Here is a 22,169-nt window from a genome sequence, read left to right as displayed (position 1 = left end):
AAAAGATAATACAACAGAATACAACAGAATAAAAGATAATACAACAGAATACAACAGAATAAAAGATAATACAACAGAATACAACAGAATACAACAGAATACAACAGAATAAAAGAGAATACAACAGAATAAAAGATAATACAACAGAATAAAAGAGAATACAACAGAATAAAAGATAATACAACAGAATACAACAGAATAAAAGAAATACAACAGAATACAACAGAATAAAAGAGAATACAACAGAATACAACAGAATAAAAGAGAATACAACAGAATAAAAGAGAATACAACAGAATAAAAGATAATACAACAGAATACAACAGAATAAAAGAAAATACAACAGAATACAACAGAATAAAACAGAATACAACAGAATACAACAGAATAAAAGAGAATACAACAGAATACAACAGAATACAACAGAATACAACAGAATAAAAGAGAATACAACAGAATACAACAGAATAAAAGAGAATACAACAGAATAAAAGAGAATACAACAGAATACAACAGAATAAAAGAGAATACAACAGAATAAAAGAGAATAAGAAATCGAGCTAATAGATTTCAAGGAGCGTAAGCAACAGAATACTATAGAATGGATATCAAAATGTTAGAATTTGCAGAGGAGGATGACTAAGATGATACAAGGTTGAGAATACGAGGAAAGACTCAAACAGTTAAACAGATCGAGGTTTATAAATGGATGAAAATAAGGAGACATTCATAAGTTTAAGAGAATACAACAGAATACAAACAGAATAAATTCAGATTCAACAGAATACAACAGAAATTGGTTTACTAACAGAATAAGTGCCAATACAATTGTCAGATTCAAAAATAGACTAGATAAATACAACAGAATATTAGGTGGTTAGATACAACAGAAGAATACAACAGAATAAAAGAGAATACAACAGAATACAACAGAATAAAAGATAATACAACAGAATACAACAGAATAAAAGATAATACAACAGAATACAACAGAATAAAAGAGAATACAACAGAATAAAAGAGAATACAACAGAATAAAAGAGAATACAACAGAATACAACAGAATAAAAGATAATACAACAGAATACAACAGAATAAAAAAGAATACAACAGAATAAAAGAGAATACAACAGAATACAACAGAATACAACAGAATAAAAGATAATACAACAGAATACAACAGAATAAAAGAGAATACAACAGAATACAACAGAATAAAAGAGAATACAACAGAATACAACAGAATACAACAGAATACAACAGAATAAAAGAGAATACAACAGAATACAACAGAATAAAAGAGAATACAACAGAATACAACAGAATAAAAGAGAATACAACAGAATACAACAGAATAAAAGAGAATACAACAGAATACAACAGAATAAAAGAGAATACAACAGAATAAAAGAGAATACAACAGAATACAACAGAATACAACAGAATAAAAGAGAATACAACAGAATACAAGAGAATACAACAGAATAAAAGAGAATACAACAGAATACAACAGAATAAAAGAGAATACAACAGAATACAACAGAATACAACAGAATAAAAGAGAATACAACAGAATAAAAGAGAATACAACAGAATACAACAGAATAAAAGAGAATACAACAGAATACAACAGAATAAAAGATAATACAACAGAATACAACAGAATAAAAGAGAATACAACAGAATACAACAGAATAAAAGATAATACAACAGAATACAACAGAATACAACAGAATACAACAGAATACAACAGAATAAAAGAGAATACAACAGAATACAACAGAATAAAAGAGAATACAACAGAATACAACAGAATAAAAGAGAATACAACAGAATACAACAGAATAAAAGAGAATACAACAGAATACAACAGAATAAAAGAGAATACAACAGAATACAACAGAATAAAAGAGAATACAACAGAATAAAAGAGAATACAACAGAATACAACAGAATAAAAGAGAATACAACAGAATACAACAGAATAAAAGAGAATACAACAGAATACAACAGAATAAAAGAGAATACAACAGAATACAACAGAATAAAAGAGAATACAACAGAATAAAAGAGAATACAACAGAATAAAAGAGAATACAACAGAATACAACAGAATAAAAGAGAATACAACAGAATACAACAGAATAAAAGAGAATACAACAGAATAAAAGAGAATACAACAGAATACAACAGAATAAAAGAGAATACAACAGAATACAACAGAATACAACAGAATAAAAGAGAATACAACAGAATACAACAGAATACAACAGAATAAAAGAGAATACAACAGAATAAAAGAGAATACAACAGAATACAACAGAATAAAAGATAATACAACAGAATACAACAGAATAAAAGAGAATACAACAGAATACAACAGAATAAAAGAGAATACAACAGAATACAACAGAATAAAAGATAATACAACAGAATACAACAGAATAAAAGAGAATACAACAGAATAAAAGATAATACAACAGAATACAACAGAATAAAAGAGAATACAACAGAATACAACAGAATACAACAGAATAAAAGAGAATACAACAGAATAAAAGAGAATACAACAGAATAAAAGAGAATACAACAGAATACAACAGAATAAAAGAGAATACAACAGAATACAACAGAATAAAAGAGAATACAACAGAATACAACAGAATAAAAGAGAATACAACAGAATACAACAGAATAAAAGATAATACAACAGAATACAACAGAATAAAAGAGAATACAACAGAATACAACAGAATAAAAGAGAATACAACAGAATACAACAGAATAAAAGAGAATACAACAGAATAAAAGAGAATACAACAGAATAAAAGAGAATACAACAGAATACAACAGAATAAAAGAGAATACAACAGAATACAACAGAATAAAAGAGAATACAACAGAATACAACAGAATACAACAGAATAAAAGAGAATACAACAGAATAAAAGAGAATACAACAGAATACAACAGAATACAAGAGAATACAACAGAATACAACAGAATAAAAGAGAATACAACAGAATACAACAGAATAAAAGAGAATACAACAGAATACAACAGAATACAACAGAATAAAAGAGAATACAACAGAATACAACAGAATAAAAGAGAATACAACAGAATAAAAGAGAATACAACAGAATACAACAGAATAAAAGAGAATACAACAGAATACAACAGAATAAAAGAGAATACAACAGAATACAACAGAATAAAAGAGAATACAACAGAATACAACAGAATAAAAGATAATACAACAGAATACAACAGAATAAAAGAGAATACAACAGAATAAAAGGTAATACAACAGAATAAAAGAGAATACAACAGAATACAACAGAATAAAAGGGAATACAACAGAATACAACAGAATAAAAGAGAATACAACAGAATACAACAGAATAAAAGAGAATACAACAGAATACAACAGAATAAAAGAGAATACAACAGAATAAAAGAGAATAAAAGAGAATACAACAGAATACAACAGAATAAAAGAGAATAAAAGAGAATACAACAGAATACAACAGAATAAAAGAGAATACAACAGAATACAACAGAATAAAAGAGAATACAACAGAATACAACAGAATAAAAGAGAATACAACAGAATACAACAGAAGAAAAGATAATACAACAGAATACAACAGAATAAAAGAGAATACAACAGAATACAACAGAATAAAAGAGAATACAACAGAATACAACAGAATAAAAGAGAATACAACAGAATACAACAGAATAAAAGATAATACAACAGAATACAACAGAATAAAAGAGAATACAACAGAATAAAAGATAATACAACAATACAACAGAATAAAAGAGAATACAACAGAATACAACAGAATAAAAGATAATACAACAGAATACAACAGAATAAAAGAGAATACAACAGAATAAAAGAGAATACAACAGAATACAACAGAATAAAAGAGAATACAACAGAATACAACAGAATAAAAGAGAATACAACAGAATACAACAGAATAAAAGAGAATACAACAGAATACAACAGAATAAAAGAGAATACAACAGAATACAACAGAATAAAAGAGTCCAGCACATGATCTGGCCGTGGTGAACTTATACCACGAGTTTAGCACATGATCGGGTCATGGTGAATCCATATCACGAGTCTAGCACATGATCAGGCCGTGGTGAACACATCACGAGTCCAGCACATGATCAGGCCATGGTGAACTCATACCACGAGTCTAGCACATGATCGGGCCATGGTGAATCCATATCACGAGTCTAGTACATGATCAGGCCTTGGTGAATACATATCATGAGTCTAGCACATGATCAGGCCGTGGTAATTACGAATTACACCTACTCCCATTAGCCCCCCCCCATTACCGTTAACCCCCGCCCCTTTTAATTATCAGCACGCAATTTACTGACCCTATTTACCCCTTATTCGTCACCGAACATGACCTAATTACGAATTCCACCTACTCCCAATGGCCCCCCCCCCATTACCATTAACCCCCGCCTTTTTAATTATCACCACGCAATTTACTGACCCCATTTACCCATCATTCGACACCGAACATGACCTATTTTCGAGTTTCACTTGCACCCATTGGGCCCCCCTCCATTACCATAAATCCCCGCACCCTTTAATTATCACCACGCAATTTACTGACCCCATTTACCCATTACTCGACACCGAACATGACCTAATTATGAATTCCACATACTCCCATTAGCCCCCATTACCATTAACCCCGCCCCTTTAATTATCACCACGCAATTTACTGTCCCCATCTACCCATTATTCGACACCGAACATGACCAAATTGCGAATTCCACCTACTCCCATTAGCCCTCCATTACTATCAGCCCTGCCCCTCGGATTCTCACCATGCAATTTACTGACCCCATTAACCCAGTATTTGACACCTCACATGACCCATTTTCGAGTTTCACGTACTCCATTAGCGCCCGCCCCCTGGAATTATCACCCCGCAATTTACTGACCCCATTTACCCATAATTCGACACCCAACATGACCAAATTACGAATTCCACCTACTCCCAATGACCCCCCCCCATTACCATTAACCCCCGCCCCCTTTAATTATCACCACGCAATTTACTGACCCCATTTACCCATTATTCGACACCGAACATGAACAAATTACGAATTCCACCTACACCCAATGGCAACCCCATTACCATTCACCCGCCCCTCTGATTATCACCACGCAATTTACTGACCCATTTACCCAGTATTTGACACCTCACATGACCTATTTCAAGTTTCATCTACTCCCATTAGCCCCTCCCCATTACCATTAACCCCGCCCCTTTAATTATCACCACGCAATTTATTGACCCATTTACCCATTATTCGACACCGAACATCACCTAATTACGAAATCCACCTACTCCCATTAGCCCCCACCCCATTACCATCAACCCCGCCCCTCTCATTATCACCACGCAATTTAATGACCCCATTAACCCAGTATTTGACACCTCACATGATCCATTTTCGAGTTTCACCTACCCCCATTAGCCCCCCATTACCATTAACCCCGCCCTCTCATTATCACCACGCAATTTACTGACCCCATTATTCCAGTATTTGACACCTCACATGATCCATTTTCGAGTTTCACCTACACCCATTAGCCCCCCCTCCATTACCGTTAGCCCCTGCCCCCTTTAATTATCACCACGCAATTTACTGACCCCATTTACCCATGATTCGACATCGAACATGACCTAATTACGAATTCCACCTACTCCCATTAGCCTTCCACGCCCGAGCACGTGGGTACATGAGACTAGTGCAGGAAAGATCTATTTTAGCCGTGAAAACGAAAACTATGTTACGGGCTAAGTATCTGCCCCAAGCCCGCCATGAAAAATATATATCCTTATTTTCTCACAAAGGAAGACACTTAAGATCACGCCCGTACGCCCACGTCAGCCTTCCACGTCAGGGGCTTCCACATGCCGGGCAAGCCATCCATCACGGACATCAGATCGTGGTATGGCTTCGTAAACCAGCTCGCCCCCTTCCTCGCCACCGCGCCGATCATGAACGCCTTCCGGGAGTTACTGAAGAAACCAACCGGAAGACACGTGTACTGGGACGACCAGCTTCAGTAGAAATTCCGCCAAGCCCAGGACACTATATGCCAGCTGGCCAAGGACGGTCTGACGTATTACGATAAAACCCGCCCCGCCGCTGCCATCACCGACTGGAGCCGAGAGGGCATCGGATTCGTCATCCTCCAGCAGTACTGCAGTTGTGCATCGGCCTCCGCCCCATACTGCTGTAAGGGCGGGTGGCACCTGGCCCTGTGCGGCAGCCGGCACCTCACCACCGCCGAGGCTGGATACGCAGCTGTGGAAGGGAGGCTCTGGCGGTGGCGTGGTACCTCAAAAGGCGAGGTTGTTCCTGCTGGGATGCCCAAACCTCACCATCGTGACCGACCACCGCCCCCTTGTGAAGCTCCTAGGAGACAGCTCTGACGAGCGTTGTCAACCCCAGGCTCTTCAGGCTCAAGGAACGAACACTACAGTTCCGATTCCAAATCAAATACCTCCCTGGGAAGAGCAACACCGCCGCCGACTTTCTGTCCCGCTACCCAGCTCTCAGGGCACCCCCGACAACAGCGGACCTCGACTCGGACGAGGATATCATCGGGGCAGTCGCCGCCGCAGTCACAGCCTGCACCGATCGGGAGGGACGCGTGGTGGACGAAGAGGAGGTCAAGCGGAAGGCCGCCGACGACCCGACGTACCAGATGTTAGTCGCCAGGGTCATGGCGGGTGACTGGCACCAGCATAAAGCACAAGAAGTGGCATCCTGCGTCCCTTCTATGGGGCGAGGACAGGCTGGCAGTGATGCACGACGTAGTGACATACATGTTTGACCAGGGGTACGTGCGCCTCGTCATCCCCGAAGCTCTCCGACAGCAGGTAGCAGCAAACCTACACGCCAGCCACCAGGGCCTCGGTTCCATGCTGCGGAGGGCGAGGCAGTGTGTATACTGGCCGGGGATTGAGGGGGACCTGCGGCACCACCGCTCGCATGCACAGAATGCGAAACACGCCCCCCATCGCAGCCCGCAGAAACACTGGCGATGACGCCGCCCCCTGAGTACCCGTTCCAGCAGACGGTGGCCGACATGTTCCAGCACGAAGGACACATGTACATGGCCTACGCCGACAGGCTTGCCAGCTGGCTGGAAATAGCTCACTTCCCACACGGGAGCACACACGCCCTGCGTTTCCTTAGCCGGACATCTTACACTCACCAAGAAGCAGCAGACTGTCACACCAGCCAGTCAGGGGCAGGAGAGCCTTCTTGAGGAAGTGTCGGGCAGTGCCACCGCTCTGAAAAACCAACATTACAATGAGTGGATGAGCCCAGAACACTGCTGCTGCCCAGACTGACAACACAGTGCAGCCCGGCACTATACACGTGCTGCTATAAGCCACCTCAGGAGGAGGAGGAGGAGGTGGAGGACTGGTTCACAGAGCCATCACATTCTTCTTCCAAACAACAAAACTGTTTCCTCAAAAACTTTTCTTACAAATTTCTGGTTCTTATAATTCCAATCTAACACTGACAGGTGTAGCCAGAACACTCTTCTGACGACAAGGAAAAAAAGCTGCATGTCCCGGCCCCTGACCTGACCTGACCTGACCAAAGAAAAAGCCACCAAAAGCTGTCCACTCACTTCCTTCCTTTCTCTCTTCTTTCCTTCGTCTGGACACTCTGTTGACAGGAAAACAGTTAGGAAGAAAAAATAAAAGAAAATAAGAGTCAACACAACACACACACACACACACACACACACACACACAAGAAGAGGAAGGCTGTGAAAGGCAGGCAGGCACTTGTGGTGCACAGCTGGGCACTACATCTACCAACACAGATGCAGTAACACCTCCTGACCCAGTACGAGCACCACAAATAAACAAAGAAGAAGAAAGCGATGATGAACGGTAGAATTCATCTAATAACAAGAACAATTTGAAGAACACAGCACAGCGAGGCGACAGTGTGAAGAACAAACCATTATGGAAACACACAGGAAGTAAAAAGGGGCGTCTCAGGCCACCACATAGCTCTGCCGGAAACCACCCACTTCACCCAACGACAGCACTATGCTAAAGGACGAGAATCATGTAAACCCAAGCCATGTAGACTACTCATGAATATTCACTCTTATGTACTTATGAGGATGTGACCACATCATAGAGTGCACCCTCAGTGCCTTATGTGTAAAGTCAATGGTTATGACGCAGTAACGACGTATAGTGACGTAGGCAACCGCCCATATAAGGGGGTTCCTGTTGGATGTACGAGATGTTTTCTGCCTGCGCCGCACCCGCGAGGAGAACCTCTGTCAGTTATTGACTCACTCAGTAAACAGGAGCACACGCCCTGCATTTCCTTAGCCAGACATCTTACATGGCACAGTGAACGGAAGTCTGGACCTACTACTGACCACTCCTCCCCGGCCGTCACCAGCCTCCGCTCCAGAGAAGTGCGAGCTGGAGATGTCGCCAGCCGCCTTTAAGTCACGGAGGAGGTCCATGGAGTGCTGGCTGCTTCTGTGCAGGTGGCTGCCACAGGAGGCAGTGCAACACATCAGGCTCCAATGCGTCCCTGCCCTGCAGTGGACCCTGGACGCACGCTTCACTATGGACCGGTGGAGCACCTGACTCCACCCACGGCCTTGGACGCCATCGGCAATCTTGTCCGTTGGCCATATACCAATGCAGTGCAGTGGGCAGAGTTCTTTGGAGCGAGGCAGGAGCAGGAGTGTGTCAGTGAGTACATAACCAAGTGCACACAGAAAGCGACAGACTGTGCCTTTAAGTGCCAACAGCGTAGCACAGATTTGTCGGAGTACTTGTCGCTTAGAAAGTTAATGGGAGTCCTCCGTGACGTGACACTGAGGCAACAAGTGTACCAGGCGTGTGACTCAATCGGCAGTGTCGACGCCCTGAGGGCCATGTGTTGTGCTCACGAGGCCGCCCGTCGCGAAGCCACAGGTGGTGGAGGCCAGGGCGGGAGGCTGCTCGTGCAGCTGGCACCGCGCAAAGCGAGGAGACCGAGTGCGAGGAAGAGTAGCTGTAATTTGAACTGAGCTATAAGATTAACAGTATTTATAACCTGTGGTTGAATTGATGGTTTAAATCTAATAATTGTAATTCAGCTTAAGAGTTGTAAAAAGTAAACTAACTCATGTAAACAATATTCTCATGAGTAAATACACTCATCATATATATAAGGAAAAAAGTGCCCACCACCTCAGACAATTTGGTGGAAGACACTTAAAAATCCCTCCCTGACACTTACCCTGACGGTGGTAAGGGTATACAATATACATATTAGCGACGTTTCACAGGAGGTTTAATACATTATGTTAGTATCTTAATGTAGTGACACGACTTGCCTGATGGGCGAGCCTCGCATAACCCACTTAGCCAGGGGGGTACCTCTTTGGCCGACTGGTAAAGGAGTAGCTCTCCCGTTACGCTGGTCGCGGGTTCGATCCACGGCGCCGGCAAACCTTTCCTTGTCTGGATTAATTTCTCGTGTGTTTCGTTACACGCGGTTTGTCGTGTGGGAGTGTTGTGAAGAGAAAATTCTGGCATTTCATTAATACTAACTAACAGCTTACAGAATATTGAAAACTTCTGAAAAAAAAAAAAACGAAAAGTTTTATAACAGCCATTGTATTCTGGCAGAGACACAGGTCAGTCAGGTGTCATGTTAGGTCTTGTTCATTAGGTTAGGTTAGAATTAATTAACACTAAACTTCCTAGCGATCCGATCACACCTCGGACAATGTATTGCATCAGCGGCACACGTTAGGTTTTATGAGGTAATAATTCTTGCTTTAAACAGAACCAGCTCATGGGTAATATATATGACAACAATAATGCCCACCTAGCTGTGTGCTGGATAACCATTAACAGTACTATGCATTACTTACCAACTGACGCAGGGGCAGGTCGTGACATGCGCGGCTGGGCAGGGCAGGGGTCAGGGAGTGGACCTCCAGCATTGAAAAGTCACCCATTCAGCGCACGGTTTCTGTAAAATAGCAGCATCCCCATAATAAAGAGCATCATATACTGACCAAAGCAGAAATAAGTAGTACCAAGGAATCAAGGTACAAATGGAATACGAGAAATTTTCAGAGTAAATTCTCAGACGTGTTAGATTAGGTTAGTTTTCTTTTTTTATTGACCCGGCGGTAGCAGCGAGGGATCATGTTTCGTAATGGTCCCTCTAAGCAAGAAAAATGAGAAAAAATCACCCCTCACACAGCTATGGGCTTGTGTAACCATCAACAGTGGTATGCATTTCTTACCAATGTATGCCGGGAGGTCATGACGCAGGGCAGGGCGGGTCATCTCAGGCATGGAAGAGTCGGTCATTTAGGGGTTTCTGGAAACTATAACCTTATAAATAATAGCAGGCATCATATATTTATCAGAAATGAACAGTCAGTGTCTCAAAATTGGTATGCAAAGCTAATATGCTACCTAACTCCTACTCCCAAGGTTAGGTTAGAATTGTTTTGAATCTTACAGTACAGGGATGCAAGTCAAGGGTATTTATAACAACACACCCACATAGCTATGGACTGGAATATCAATTAACAGCAGGCATTTCTTACCAATTTATGCCAGGGGCAGGCAGGCCAGGAAGGTGGGGCAGGGCAGGGCAGGTCAGGTCATCTCCGGCATGTAGTGGTTTCTGTAAAATACAAGGAATTACCAGACCTAAACCACTATTACACAAGCCACTACACACCACAAAAATGTCCATATGCAAACTAACCGCCCCCTCCCAACCCAGCAGGGGCTTCGTGGTGCAGTGGTTAGCACACTCGGCTCACAAACGAGAGAGCCAGGTTCAATTCCCGACAGCCTTCCACGCCCGTGCATACGTGGATACATGAGATTAGTGCAGGAAAGATGTATTTTAGCCGTGAAAAAGAAAAAATATGTTACGGGGTAGGTTACTGTCCCAGCCCGCCACGAAAAATATATATCCTTATTTTCTCAAAAAGGAAGACACTTAAGATCACGCCCGTACACCCACGTCAGCCTTCCACGCCCGTGCACACGTGGATATATGAGACCAGTGCAGGAAAGATGTATTTTAGCCGTGAAGACGAAAATTTTGTTACGAGGTGAATGTCAAATTGCCCCGCCCCGCTCCGCCCGCCGAGAACATTTGAGCTTGTTTTCTGCAATATTACATCATCTACGCTAACGCCAGTGTAGGAAAGCCTTTCCCCATCGACAGTGAATGCGTGGGGCGTTGTGGCGACTCTTGCAAACGACAATTAGTGACACAACGTAAGAAAAACTGTCTGTACGGGGCTGGGCTCAGGTCCGGCGGCCCCCGATGACGCGGGTGTTAGAATCGCTCCTAACGGGGTAACTAACGCTGGCACACCTGACCTGGCACCTCACACACCTGCCGGCACACCTCTAAATTATGTTGTAATAGTCCACGCCCCCCAGTGGTCAGTATTTAGGCCACATTACCTGATATTGCACGAGGCAACTCGAAGCCGTTCGTCCATAATTAAGCAAACGTTTGTGTTTTTTCCAAGTCAATGAAAAAAATGCATAAACGTCCCTTATTTCTAAACGTACACCAATTCTGATACACCACTGGAATACAACAGAATAGACAACAGAATACATTAAAATACAACAGAATACAACAAAAAACAACGGAATAGAACATAATACATTAAAATACAACAGAATACAACAAAAAACAACGGAATAGAACATAATACATTAAAATACAACAGAATACAACAGAATACAACAAAAAACAACGGAATAGAACATAATACATTAAAATACAACAGAATACAACAGAATAGAACAGAAAACAGCAGGAAACAACAGAAAACAACAGAAAAAACGGGAAACAACAGAAAAACAACAAGAAACAACAGGAAACAACAGAAAAACAACGGAATAGAACAGAATACATTAAAATACAACAGAATAGAACAGAAAACAACAGGAAACAACAGGAAACAACAGAGAACAACAGAAAAAACAACAGAAAACAACGGGAAACAACAGAAAAACAACAAGAAACAACAGGAAACAACAGAAAAACAACAGGAAACAAAAGAAAAACAACAGGAAACAACAGAAAAACAAAAGAAAAGAACAGAAAACAACAGAAAAACAACAGAAAACATTAGAAAACAACAGAAAAACAACAGAAAAATAACGAAAAACAACAGAAAAACAACAGAAAAATAACGGAAAACAACAGAAAAACAACAGAAAAGATTAGAAAACAACAGAAAAACAACAGAAAAATAACGGAAAACAACAGAAAAACAACAGAAAGCAAAAGAAAAACAACACAAAACAAAAGAAAACCAAAAAAACAGAAAAACAACAGAAAAACAACATAAAACAAAAGAAAACAACAGAAAAACAACAGAAAGCAAAAGAAAAACAACAGAAAACAACAGAAAAACAAAGAGAATACAACAGAATACAACAGAATAAAAGAGAATACAACAGAATAAAAGATAATACAACAGAATACAACAGAATAAAAGAGAATACAACAGAAAAAAAGATAATACAACAGAATATAACAGAATAAAAGAGAATACAACAGAATACAACAGAATACAACAGAATAAAAGAGAATACAACAGAATACAACAGAATAAAAGAGAATACAACAGAATACAACAGAAAAAAAGAGAATACAACAGAATACAACAGAATACAACAGAATAAAAGATAATACAACAGAATACAACAGAATAAAAGATAATACAACAGAATACAACAGAATAAAAGAGAATACAACAGAATACAACAGAATAAAAGATAATACAACAGAATACAACAGAATACAACAGAATAAAAGATAATACAACAGAATACAACAGAATACAACAGAATAAAAGAGAATACAACAGAATACAACAGAATAAAAGATAATACAACAGAATACAACAGAATAAAAGAGAATACAACAGAATACAACAGAATAAAAGAGAATACAACAGAATACAACAGAATAAAAGAGAATACAACAGAATAAAAGAGAATACAACAGAATACAACAGAATAAAAGAGAATACAACAGAATACAACAGAATAAAAGAGAATACAACAGAATAAAAGAGAATACAACAGAATACAACAGAATAAAAGAGAATACAACAGAATACAACAGAATAAAAGAGAATACAACAGAATAAGAGAATACAACAGAATACAACAGAATAAAAGAGAATACAACAGAATACAACAGAATAAAAGAGAATACAACAGAATAAAAGAGAATACAACAGAATACAACAGAATAAAAGATAATACAACAGAATACAACAGAATACAACAGAATATAAGAGAATACAACAGAATAAAAGAGAATACAACAGAATACAACAGAATAAAAGAGAATACAACAGAATACAACAGAATAAAAGATAATACAACAGAATACAACAGAATAAAAGAGAATACAACAGAATACAACAGAATAAAAGATAATACAACAGAATACAACAGAATAAAAGAGAATACAACAGAATAAAAGAGAATACAACAGAATACAACAGAATAAAAGAGAATACAACAGAATACAACAGAATAAAAGAGAATATAACAGAATACAACAGAATACAACAGAATAAAAGAGAATACAACAGAATAAAAGAGAATACAACAGAATAAAAGAGAATACAACAGAATACAACAGAATAAAAGAGAATACAACAGAATAAAAGATAATACAACAGAATACAACAGAATAAAAGATAATACAACAGAATACAACAGAATAAAAGATAATACAACAGAATACAACAGAATAAAAGAGAATACAACAGAATACAACAGAATAAAAGAGAATACAACAGAATAAAAGAGAATACAACAGAATACAACAGAATAAAAGAGAATACTACAGAATACAACAGAATAAAAGATAATACAACAGAATACAACAGAATAAAAGATAATACAACAGAATAAAACAGAATAAAAGATAATACAACAGAATACAACAGAATACAACAGAATAAAAGATAATACAACAGAATACAACAGAATACAACAGAATAAAAGATAATACAACAGAATACAACAGAATAAAAGAGAATACAACAGAATACAACAGAATAAAAGAGAATAGAACAGAATACAACAGAATAAAAGAGAATACAACAGAATACAATAGAATAAAAGAGAATACAACAGAATACAACAGAATAAAAGAGAATACAACAGAATACAACAGAACAAAACAGAATACAACAGAATAAAAGAGAATACAACAGAATACAACAGAATACAACAGAATAAAAGAGAATACAACAGAATACAACAGAATAAAAGAGAATACAACAGAATACAACAGAATAAAACAGAATAAAAGAGAATACAACAGAATACAACAGAATAAAAGAGAATACAACAGAATAAAAGAGAATACAACAGAATAAAAGAGAATACAACAGAATAAAAGAGAATACAACAGAATACAACAGAATAAAAGATAATACAACAGAATACAACAGAATAAAAGAGAATACAACAGAATACAACAGAATAAAAGAGAATACGACAGAATACAACAGAATAAAAGAAAATGCAACAGAATACAACAGAATAAAAGAGAATACAACAGAATACAACAGAATAAAAGAGAATACAACAGAATACAACAGAATAAAAGAGAATACAACAGAATACAACAGAATAAAAGATAATACAACAGAATACAACAGAATACAACAGAATAAAAGAGAATACAACAGAATAAAAGAGAATACAACAGAATACAACAGAATAAAAGAGAATACAACAGAATACAACAGAATAAAAGATAATACAACAGAATACAACAGAATAAAAGATAATACAACAGAATACAACAGAATAAAAGAGAATACAACAGAATAAAAGATAATACAACAGAATACAACAGAATAAAAGAGAATACAACAGAATACAACAGAATACAACAGAATAAAAGAGAATACAACAGAATACAACAGAATAAAAGAGAATACAACAGAATACAACAGAATAAAAGAGAATACAACAGAATAAAAGAGAATACAACAGAATAAAAGAGAATACAACAGAATACAACAGAATAAAAGAGAATACAAAAGAATACAACAGAATAAAAGATAATACAACAGAATACAACAGAATACAACAGAATAAAAGATAATACAACAGAATACAACAGAATAAAAGATAATACAACAGAATACAACAGAATAAATGAGAATACAACAGAATACAACAGAATAAAAGAGAATACAACAGAATACAACAGAATAAAAGAGAATACAACAGAATAAAAGATAATACAACAGAATACAACAGAATACAATAGAATAAAAGATAATACAACAGAATACAACAGAATAAAAGATAATACAACAGAATAAAAGATAATACAACAGAATACAACAGAATAAAAGATAATACAACAGAATACAACAGAATAAAAGATAATACAACAGAATACAACAGAATAAAAGAGAATACAACAGAATACAACAGAATAAAAGAGAATACAACAGAATAAAAGAGAATACAACAGAATAAAAGAGAATACAACAGAATACAACAGAATAAAAGAGAATACAACAGAATACAACAGAATAAAAGAGAATACAACAGAATACAACAGAATAAAAGAGAATACAACAGAATACAACAGAATAAAAGAGAATACAACAGAATACAACAGAATAAAAGAGAATACAACAGAATACAACAGACTAAAAGAGAATACAACAGAATACAACAGAATACAACAGAATAAAAGAGAATACAACAGAATACAACAGAATAAAAGAGAATACAACAGAATAAAAGAGAATACAACAGAATAAAAGAGAATACAACAGAATACAACAGAATAAAAGAGAATACAACAGAATAAAAGAGAATACAACAGAATACAACAGAATACAACAGAATAAAAGAGAATACAACAGAATACAACAGAATAAAAGAGAATACAACAGAATACAACAGAATAAAAGAGAATACAACAGAATACAACAGAATAAAAGAGAATACAACAGAATACAACAGAATAAAAGAGAATACAACAGAATAAAAGAGAATACAACAGAATAAAAGAGAATACAACAGAATACAACAGAATAAAAGAGAATACAACAGAGTACAACAGAATACAACAGAATAAAACAGAATACAACAGAATAAAAGAGAATACAACAGAATAGAACAGAATACAACAGAATAAAAGAGAATACAACAGAATAAAAGAGAATAAAAGAGAATACAACAGAATACAACAGAATACAACAGAATAAAAGAGAATACAACAGAATACAACAGAATAAAAGAGAATACAACAGAATAAAAGAGAATACAACAGAATAAAACAGAATAAAAGAGAATACAACAGAATACAACAGAATAAAAGAGAATACAACAGAATACAACAGAATAAAAGAGAATACAACAGAATACCACAGAATAAAAGAGAATACAACAGAATACAACAGAATAAAAGAGAATAAAAGAGAATACAACAGAATACAACAGAATAAAAGAGAATACAACAGAATACAACAGAATAAAACAGAATAAAAGAGAATACAACAGAATACAACAGAATAAAAGAGAATACAACAGAATACAACAGAATAAAAGAGAATACAACAGAATACAACAGAATAAAAGAGAATACAACAGAATACAACAGAATAAAAGAGAATACAACAGAATACAACAGAATAAAAGAGAATACAACAGAATACAACAGAATACAACAGAAGAAAAGATAATACAACAGAATACAACAGAATAAAAGAGAATACAACAGAATACAACAGAATAAAAGAGAATACAACAGAATAAAAGAGAATACAACAGAATAAAAGATAATACAACAGAATACAACAGAATAAAAGAGAATACAACAGAATAAAAGATAATACAACAATACAACAGAATAAAAGAGAATACAACAGAATACAACAGAATAAAAGATAATACAACAGAATACAACAGAATAAAAGAGAATACAACAGAATAAAAGAGAATACAACAGAATACAACAGAATAAAAGAGAATACAACAGAATACAACAGAATAAAAGAGAATACAACAGAATACAACAGAATACAACAGAATAAAAGAGAATACAACAGAATACAACAGAATAAAAGAGTCCAGCACATGATCTGGCCGTGGTGAACTTATACCACGAGTTTAGCACATGATCGGGTCATGGTGAATCCATATCACGAGTCTAGCACATGATCAGGCCGTGGTGAACACATCACGAGTCCAGCACATGATCAGGCCATGGTGAACTCATACCACGAGTCTAGCACATGATCGGGCCATGGTGAATCCATATCACGAGTCTAGTACATGATCAGGCCTTGGTGAATACATATCATGAGTCTAGCACATGATCAGGCCGTGGTAATTACGAATTACACCTACTCCCATTAGCCCCCCCCCATTACCGTTAACCCCCGCCCCTTTTAATTATCAGCACGCAATTTACTGACCCTATTTACCCCTTATTCGTCACCGAACATGACCTAATTACGAATTCCACCTACTCCCAATGGCCCCCCCCCCATTACCATTAACCCCCGCCTTTTTTAATTATCACCACGCAATTTACTGACCCCATTTACCCATCATTCGACACCGAACATGACCTATTTTCGAGTTTCACTTGCACCCATTGGGCCCCCCTCCATTACCATAAATCCCCTCCACATTTAATTATCACCACGCAATTTACTGACCCCATTTACCCATTACTCGACACCGAACATGACCTAATTATGAATTCCACATACTCCCATTAGCCCCCCCATTACCATTAAACCCCGCAATCTTTAATTATCACCACGCAATTTACTGTCCCCATCTACCCATTATTCGACACCGAACATGACCAAATTGCGAATTCCACCTACTCCCATTAGCCCCCTCCATTACTATCAGCCCCTGCCCCCTCTGATTATCACCATGCAATTTACTGACCCCATTAACCCAGTATTTGACACCTCACATGACCCATTTTCGAGTTTCACGTACTCCATTAGCCCCCACATTTAATTATCACCACGCAATTTACTGACCCCATTTACCCATAATTCGACACCAAACATGACCAAATTACGAATTCCACCTACTCCCAATGACCCCCCCCCATTACCATTAACCCCCGCCCCCTCTGATTATCACCACGCAATTTACTGACCCCATTTACCCATCATTCGACACCGAACATGAACAAATTACGAATTCCACCTACACCCAATGGCACCCCCATTACCATTCACCCCGCCCTCTGATTATCACCACGCAATTTACTGACCCCATTTACCCAGTATTTGACACCTCACATGACCTATTTCCAAGTTTCATCTACTCCCATTAGCCCCTCCCCATTTACCATTAACCCCCGCCCCATTTAATTATCACCACGCAATTTATTGACCCCATTTACCCATTATTCGACACCGAACATCACCTAATTACGAAATCCACCTACTCCCATTAGCCCCCACCCCATTACCATCAACCCCGCCCTCTCATTATCACCACGCAATTTAATGACCCCATTAACCCAGTATTTGACACCTCACATGATCCATTTTCGAGTTTCACCTACACCCATTAGCCCCCATTACCATTAACCCCGCCCTCTCATTATCACCACGCAATTTACTGACCCCATTATTCCAGTTTTTGACACCTCACATGATCCATTTTCGAGTTTCACCTACACCCATTAGCCCCCTCCATTACCGTTAGCCCCTGCCCCTTTAATTATCACCACGCAATTTACTGACCCCATTTACCCATGATTCGACATCGAACATGACCTAATTACAATTCCAACTACTCCCAGGAGACTTCCAAGCCAGTGCAGCCGTGGTTACATGAGACTAGTGCAGGAAAGATCTATTTTAGCCGTGAAAACGAAAACTATGTTACGGGCTAAGTATCTGCCCCAAGCCCGCCATGAAAAATATATATCCTTATTTTCTCACAAAGGAAGACACTTAAGATCACGCCCGTACGCCCACGTCAGCCTTCCACGTCAGGGGCTTCCACATGCCGGGCAAGCCATCCATCACGGACATCAGATCGTGGTATGGCTTCCGTAAACCAGCTCGCCCCCTTCCTCGCCACCGCGCCGATCATGAACGCCTTCCGGGAGTTACTGAAGAAACCAACCGGAAGACACGTGTACTGGGACGACCAGCTTCAGTAGAAATTCCGCCAAGCCCAGGACACTATATGCCAGCTGGCCAGGGACGGTCTGACGTATTACGATAAAACCGCCCGCCGCTGCCATCACCGACTGGAGCCGAGAGGGCATCGGATTCGTCATCCTCCAGCAGTACTGCAGTTGTGCATCGGCCTCCGCCCATACTGCTGTAAGGGCGGGTGGCACCTGGCCCTGTGCGGCAGCCGGCACCTCACCACCGCCGAGGCTGGATACGCAGCTGTGGAAGGGAGGCTCTGGCGGTGGCGTGGTACCTCAAAAGGCGAGGTTGTTCCTGCTGGGATGCCCAAACCTCACCATCGTGACCGACCACCGCCCCCTTGTGAAGCTCCTAGGAGACAGCTCTGACGAGCGTTGTCAACCCCAGGCTCTTCAGGCTCAAGGAACGAACACTACAGTTCCGATTCCAAATCAAATACCTCCCTGGGAAGAGCAACACCGCCGCCGACTTTCTGTCCCGCTACCCAGCTCTCAGGGCACCCCCGACAACAGCGGACCTCGACTCGGACGAGGATATCATCGGGGCAGTCGCCGCCGCAGTCACAGCCTGCACCGATCGGGAGGGACGCGTGGTGGACGAAGAGGAGGTCAAGCGGAAGGCCGCCGACGACCCGACGTACCAGATGTTAGTCGCCAGGGTCATGGCGGGTGACTGGCACCAGCATAAAGCCACAGAAGTGGCATCCCTGCGTCCCTTCTATGGGGCGAGGACAGGCTGGCAGTGATGCACGACGTAGTGACATACATGTTTGACCAGGGTACGTGCGCCTCGTCATCCCGAAGCTCTCCGACAGCAGGTAGCTGCAACCCTTCACGCCAGCCACCAGGGCCTCGGTTCCATGCTGCGGAGGGCGAGGCAGTGTGTATACTGGCCGGGGATTGAGGGGGACCTGCGGCACCACCGCTCCGCATGCACAGAATGCGAAACACGCCCCCCATCGCAGCCCGCAGAAACACTGGCGATGACGCCGCCCCCTGAGTACCCGTTCCAGCAGACGGTGGCCGACATGTTCCAGCACGAAGGACACATGTACATGGCCTACGCCGACAGGCTTGCCAGCTGGCTGGAAATAGCTCACTTCCACACGGGAGCACACACGCCCTGCGTTTCCTTAGCCGGACATCTTACACTCACCAAGAAGCAGCAGACTGTCACACCAGCCAGTCAGGGGCAGGAGAGCCTTCTTGAGGAAGTGTCGGGCAGTGCCACCGCTCTGAAAAACCAACATTACAATGAGTGGATGAGCCCAGAACACTGCTGCTGCCCAGACTGACAACACAGTGCAGCCCGGCACACTACACGTGCTGCTATAAGCCACCTCAGGAGGAGGAGGAGGAGGTGGAGGACTGGTTCACAGAGCCATCACATTCTTCTTCCAAACAACAAAACTGTTTCCTCAAAAACTTTTCTTACAAATTTCTGGTTCTTATAATTCCAATCTAACACTGACAGGTGTAGCCAGAACACTCTTCTGACGACAAGGAAAAAAAGCTGCATGTCCCGGCCCCTGACCTGACCTGACCTGACCAAAGAAAAAGCCACCAAAAGCTGTCCACTCACTTCCTTCCTTTCTCTCTTCTTTCCTTCGTCTGGACACTCTGTTGACAGGAAAACAGTTAGGAAGAAAAAATAAAAGAAAATAAGAGTCAACACAACACACACACACACACACACACACACACACACACAAGAAGAGGAAGGCTGTGAAAGGCAGGCAGGCACTTGTGGTGCCCCCCACTGCACTACATCTACCAACACAGATGCAGTAACACCTCCTGACCCAGTACGAGCACCACAAATAAACAAAGAAGAAGAAAGCGATGATGAACGGTAGAATTCATCTAATAACAAGAACAATTTGAAGAACACAGCACAGCGAGGCGACAGTGTGAAGAACAAACCATTATGGAAACACACAGGAAGTAAAAAGGGGCGTCTCAGGCCACCACATAGCTCTGCCGGAAACCACCCACTTCACCCAACGACAGCACTATGCTAAAGGACGAGAATCATGTAAACCCAAGCCATGTAGACTACTCATGAATATTCACTCTTATGTACTTATGAGGATGTGACCACATCATAGAGTGCACCCTCAGTGCCTTATGTGTAAAGTCAATGGTTATGACGCAGTAACGACGTATAGTGACGTAGGCAACCGCCCATATAAGGGGGTTCCTGTTGGATGTACGAGATGTTTTCTGCCTGCGCCCGCACCCGCGAGGAGAACCTCTGTCAGTTATTGACTCACTCAGTAAACGGGAGCACACACGCCCTGCATTTCCTTAGCCAGACATCTTACATGGCACAGTGAACGGAAGTCTGGACCTACTACTGACCACTCCTCCCCGGCCGTCACCAGCCTCCGCTCCAGAGAAGTGCGAGCTGGAGATGTCGCCAGCCGCCTTTAAGTCACGGAGGAGGTCCATGGAGTGCTGGCTGCTTCTGTGCAGGTGGCTGCCACAGGAGGCAGTGCAACACATCAGGCTCAATTGCGTCCATGCCCTGCAGTGGACCCTGGACGCACGCTTCAATATGGACCGGTGGAGCACCTGACTCCACCACGGCCTTGGACGCCATCGGCAAGCTTGTCCTTTGGCCATATACACAGGCAGTGCAGTGGGCAGAGTTCTTTGGAGCGAGGCAGGAGCAGGAGTGTGTCAGTGAGTACATAACCAAGTGCACACAGAAAGCGACAGACTGTGCCTTTAAGTGCCAACAGCGTAGCACAGATTTGTCGGAGTACTTGTCGCTTAGAAAGTTAATGGGAGTCCTCCGTGACGTGACACTGAGGCAACAAGTGTACCAGGCGTGTGACTCAATCGGCAGTGTCGACGCCCTGAGGGCC

At 40.1% G+C, this 22,169-nt stretch overlaps 1 long non-coding RNA gene across 1 annotated transcript; it reads right to left on the bottom strand.

Annotated features, from left to right (window-relative positions):
* Nucleotides 1–7,066: 7,066 nt before the first annotated feature.
* LOC126990476 (uncharacterized) lies at nt 7,067–10,609 on the bottom strand. The gene is made up of 3 exons (XR_007744396.1): nt 10,361–10,609; nt 9,980–10,080; nt 7,067–7,361 (listed from the first exon to the last, which is right to left on the bottom strand). It is a non-coding gene; the product is annotated as an uncharacterized LOC126990476 (long non-coding RNA).
* Between the last annotated feature and the right edge of the window lie 11,560 nt (nt 10,610–22,169).

The sequence above is a fragment of the Eriocheir sinensis genome, unplaced genomic scaffold (assembly GCF_024679095.1).
Source record: "Eriocheir sinensis breed Jianghai 21 unplaced genomic scaffold, ASM2467909v1 Scaffold1687, whole genome shotgun sequence".
Classification (NCBI taxonomy): Eukaryota; Metazoa; Arthropoda; class Malacostraca; order Decapoda; family Varunidae; genus Eriocheir; species Eriocheir sinensis.
Note: the sequence above shows the minus strand (reverse complement) of the source record. Positions and strands in the feature narration are given on the sequence as shown.